This window comes from Nicotiana tabacum, chromosome 19 (genome assembly GCF_000715075.1).
Source record: "Nicotiana tabacum cultivar K326 chromosome 19, ASM71507v2, whole genome shotgun sequence".
NCBI lineage: Eukaryota > Viridiplantae > Streptophyta > Magnoliopsida > Solanales > Solanaceae > Nicotiana > Nicotiana tabacum.
Genome location: NC_134098.1, coordinates 133,184,404 through 133,189,784, shown reverse-complemented (window position 1 = coordinate 133,189,784; position 5,381 = coordinate 133,184,404). Strand labels below are relative to the sequence as shown.

Below are 5,381 nucleotides of genomic sequence, written 5' to 3'. Positions count from 1 at the left end.
GAAGCATATTGCAATTATGTCACGTGTGTATGTATATATATATATATCTTCTAGGAGTATTAATTATCTAAATTATAATTTGGACTATTATGCATGGCAGTTAATTTACAACATCTGGGATACTAGCTGGCCTTCTGTCTAACAAAAAGTACTACACTAACAACTATCATAATCATGAATTAATAAACACTTAACAGTTGGCAAAGACTAATTAACTTTTTGGTCTTGCTTTCTACTCCTTCCTTCAAATAGAAAAGAGCAGTGGGAACATTCCTAGTAAATAGTAAAATGTACTAAAGAAGGATAATTGAGGCTACAAATGAGCAAAATACGTGGACAAAAATTGAAGACTAATCGCTTTCACAATGATGTCCTACAATTGTATATTCTCGTGTGAGTACCTAATTTTTGCCAAAAAATATTTTTATAAAATTCACAAAAAATAACGTTTTTCTAATTTGTTTTTAAATTTATAGAATTTTAGGATTTTCTTTTAATTTTTCGGTTTGCATTTAGCTTCATTTTCATGCATATTTAATATTTTAAAATTATGCAAAATCATAAAAAATTGTCACATTTTAATTTCATGCCATCTTAGGTTTAATTTTTTATTTTTAAGAATTAATTACTCTTTAATTGTTAGAATTAATACATAAAAATCAAACAAAATATTTTTTAAGTTTTACATGCATTTGTTAATATATAAATAGAGTTAATTTGGATAATTATATTTAAGTTAGATTTTAATTTAGGATTTAATTAGTTATATTTTAAAGTCCAAGGAAAAAGAAAAAGAGAAGAAGAAAGGAGATAAGTAGTTTTGTTTGGTCTTACCCGGATTTGGGCAAAAACAAAATGCCATTTCAATGGCCCAAATATACTCTCAACCCCATATGCCAGCCCAATCCCATGAGTCCAATCCGGTCCACCCCACCATTAAACTAAACGACAGCATTTTAGTAACGCCCCATCTCATCCGTTCATCTTTCCCCCATCCAACGGTTGGGAACTAATAACCCCTTTCCCTTAAGGCCACCAGGAAGGCTTCCCCCCCCCCCCCCCCCCCCCCCCCCAAACACCAAAAGGCCCTAAAGACCTCTCACTTCTCTATCCCTCATCTCTCTTAAATTCCCTCCCAAACCCTAGCCGTCCCAAGACCCTTTGCCGGCGGCCACCACTCCAAATCACTCCAGCCTTCACCCTATAATCCCCAACTCCCCCTCAACCCCAATCTACCATCAATTTTCCCAAAAACTTCACCAAGCTCGTCGATTTTCCAATCTCAGCAATCAAGAAAAAACCTAAAATAATTTTTTTTAGTTCTCTCGTTAGATTCCACCCATGTATGGTCGAAATTTACGTCATTTGAAAATTTTGATGAGAACTATCTAATGATGTAAGTTTCACGCTGTATCTTGGAGATCTGGTTTCGAGTCGGAGCCATTGTTGATTTGTCCAGATTCTTTCAAAAAACAAAAACTCTTCGTTGTCATTAGTAAGTCATTTCTTTCTGTCCGATTAAGTAATTTTCCCTTCTTTTTAATCTTTCTCAAAAGTATGCCATTTTTCTCCTATGCTAAATTGATTCGGACTATTTAGGATTTAAGATTTCTTAGTTTTGTGTTTTTCATGATTTAGTTCAGTAGTTTAGTAACTAGTTCAATTGAATGATTGGTTAATTTAGCTGGTCTTGAATGTTGAAACAGGTTCTTGTTAAAAAAAAGTTTTATTCAAATTGCATTTGTTTGCCTTGTTTTGATCTTTGTATACGTTTGATTTTCTTGTTGAAGCTGTTTGTAATCATTAGGAAAGGTTTGTTTGTTTGGGGGTTTTAAGAGTAAATAATAGAAATTAGAGGGGACTAAAGGTTACACCAAAATTAGGGAATCGGAGTTGGTTATGTGGGAAGCTTCTAGAAAGGGTCAAATTGTAATAAAGACAATTGAAATTAGGTCAGATTTGGGTCAAATTGGGTTAATTTCAGGAGGTGGCCGGTGCTGAAAATTAGCGAAAAAGGACAATTGTTTGCAAATAGGACAGCTGACCATTTTCTGTTAAAAAATAGATGCCAATTTCCTGATTTTTATCTGACAGGATTCCCATATATTCCCTCTCTTTCTTCTCTAATAAGGGCACCCATTGAATTATATAAGGGACCTCATACTCCCTCACAGTGGACACGTTATTTTTTCTGCATATCCACTCACAAAAACACACTAGATTTTACACTGTTACTCTGATCCTCACTGAGTTCTCTGAATAAAGAAACAATATGAAAAATAGAGAAAATTCCAAACTTTCCTCTATTCTGTCTTCTTGCTTCATCTCTTTGGAGTTTTACAAGTTTGATTGACCTTCAAGACCTGGGTTTTACTGCTGAAGACTCTTGGTGAGCTTCCAGTTTGAATCAGATTCTGTTCTTATTTGGATATCTTAGTGTTTTCTTGTTTAACTAGGTCAGTACCAAGATCTCTTTGCATTTTATGCTCTTATCAAATGACTAGAAATGCTTCTACTCTTGTTTGATCTCTGAATATCTGTTGTTGCTATCTTAGTGTGTGATTTAATGGACTTTTCGTTTTAATCATAAATAGAAACAGTGAAGTAGCTTTGAAATATAACACTTCTGAAAATTTGATCAACTAAGTATGAGTCTTTAATTGTTGAGTTGATTGATAATCTCAAATGATGTTTGAAATTTGTTTAAATCTTGCAGATTTAGCAATAGATCTATTATAGTTTTCTGTATATGTGATGAGTAATTTTGTGCCAATTTGAGGATATAGAAGGCTGTTGTTGCTGATCACATGGCTATAGTTTGCGGATTTGGCCACTAGTTCGCCAAATGAGCAAAATTCTAAGCCTAAGAATGGGATTCTGTCGCTGGCAGTGTGCTGAAGGTTAACTACTTCATGTTGTGGATTAAGGTTTATGTGGATATATTATATCCGAATTGTAAAGTATTCATTAGTTTAGCAATTTCATGGAGAATTGTAATAGAAGTGATTGATGTTTTAAAGTTCGGATTCTGATTCTTGTATAAAAAATTAGTCGTAATTCTTGAATATCAGATAAGCATGTCTTCCTATTTAAATTGGTTTGTAGTTGTTTTCACTTAGCACTAATGCACGAGAAAAATATGTTTTACAGGCATTTACCTGTTAAGGCATAGCGCCCTTTAAAAGGGCGTTATACTTGAATATGAAAAGACGGGTAAGTATAGCACCATTTATTAAAGCGCTATACATATTTTTTGGGACCACCAATAATTATTCTGCGCTTAACTGACATAACAATAATTTAAATGGATATAGCGCCCTTATTTAAGGCGCTATACCTCAAAAAATTCAAAAATTCAACCCCCGGATTGGGCATTGCCTTATTAAAGACGTTGAGGATTTTATAAAAATCCATTTAGAAAAATTCTCAAGTATTGTTAAATTTTTCTTCGTTAAGCTATTTTGTATTTTGTCATAATGTCTGAATAGCGAAGAATTAGGGTTTCATTATATTGGGGGAGGGGTTGAGGTTGTGGTGGGGAATAACTCAGTAAGCTATAGTTTCTCCACAATATCATGTTAAGTTGTCACTTACAATGGAATATGATAGATTAGTATCGTTATGTAAAAAAATGAGTGTGAGCAAACGTTCAGTGAACCTTAAAGTAACCGGAAGATATTCGTATTCTGTCACTCCGCAAGAGGTTGCTTGTTATGCTGAGTTTAACAAGGATGATGAAACTCTAAGTGATTTTTTGAGGACTCCGGATGAATATCGGGAATTTCTTTTGATAAAAATGTTGGAAATGTACGTCAAGGTTGAAGACGTTCGCAATAATGAGGTTGCGCAAAGAGGGATATCCCTCAGTCATCGGGTGATTATTTTGGAGCAGTTTTAGCCGAGCAGGTTCCGGCTGAAAGAGTTTGGCATGATCTAAACTTATCTCGACGGGCGAATGAGGAGCGAGGAAATAATTTTTCTCCTACTTTACATGATCCACAAGACGAGTGGTAAACTTCAATTTTCCTTTGTGTTACGATGTTTATTTTTGCTGTATTGAATTTGTATTAACACTCATATATTCCACAGGGGTTACTGGCCAGATATGAATTTTACAAGTTATGAACTAACGCCCAGTTGGAATATGCGTAGTTCTAGTGTGTTGGATCATGGTGTCCATCCGGGAGTCATCGACAACAGGATGATGTCCATCATATGATGTCAACACATTACGATTTGAAAGTAAAGTGATATAGCTATATGTAAAGTATTTATCAATTTGAGTAACTCATTATTTTGTTGGTTGTGCAGTGAAAACGAGCAACTTGACGTCCTGTCCTGACTCAATTATCCGAAGATGACATATTTAATCGGGATCTGGTATATGCATAGAGTCAGGAAGAGAACAGTGATTATGACAACAATGTCGATGAGTCCGGAGATGACACACCCTACCTTGATGAGGGTGATGATGAGGAGGAAGAGAATGCTGGACCTGATTTGACGGGGGAGCATGCTCCACCCCCCGTTAGACTAAGAGTGTACGAGTCCCACGTGTCCTTTCATTCAAGGGAGATTCCCTACCTTGATCATTTGCCAAGTATGCCGGATGTGGATCCCCTCACAAGGGATACTGACGAAATTCGAACAGCAATGTGGGATGAGTCTAGACCAACGGTGCTGTCAAAGGGCATGCTTTTTCCTGATAAAGCGCGACTAACCAGGGCAGTAAAAATGTACAGCGTAAAAGAGTGTCATAAGATAACGGTATGGGAGTCAACTCTGAATGTATATAAGGTTGTTTGCCGTAAATGATTTACATGTTGTAATTGGATGCTGCGTGCGAAGAAGAAGAAAACAAATATGTAGGTAGTGGGTAAATACATTGGCACCCACAATTGTGAAATGGACACATTCAGTGGGAATCACTTCAACTTGGATATTGACTTGATTTCTCTTGTCTTGATTCCACACATTGAAACGTCCATAAGGTACAAGATCAAAGAGTATATTACATCTATCCACCAGGAATATATGTGCACCAATACCAAAAGAAAGGCATTTCTCGGGCGCAAACGTGCGTTTGAAATTGTTTGTGGTAACTGGGATAAGTCATTTGCATCTCTACTCAGGTACATGGCCGCATTGCAATATTTTAACCCCGGGATTGTTGTTGAATGGAAGCTTGAGCAGTCCAGGAATACTAGAATATATATTCAGATACGTGTTCTAGGCATTTAAACCAGCAAATGATGGTTTTGTGCAACGCCGACCGGTAATATCCATAGTTGGCACTCATGTCTATGGAAAGTATGATATTAAGCTGTTGATCGTCGTTGCAGTAGATGCTAATGGAAGTGTATTTCCCTTAGCTTTTGCTA

The 5,381-nt window shown here is 36.0% G+C and overlaps 1 long non-coding RNA gene across 3 annotated transcripts; it reads left to right on the top strand.

Moving 5' to 3' along the window:
• The first annotated feature begins 1,077 nt into the window (after positions 1–1,077).
• On the top strand, positions 1,078–4,940 carry LOC107758957 (uncharacterized). 3 transcript variants are annotated; one of them, XR_001642084.2, is made up of 3 exons: positions 1,502–2,389; positions 2,717–4,010; positions 4,090–4,940. It is a non-coding gene; the product is annotated as an uncharacterized LOC107758957 (long non-coding RNA). The 3 variants fall into 3 exon arrangements; XR_001642085.2 differs by lacking the exons at positions 1,502–2,389; positions 4,090–4,940 and adding an exon at positions 1,078–1,495 and having other exon boundaries at positions 2,717–3,094; XR_001642086.1 differs by lacking the exon at positions 4,090–4,940 and having other exon boundaries at positions 1,502–2,456; positions 2,717–3,094.
• The last annotated feature ends 441 nt before the right edge of the window (positions 4,941–5,381 follow it).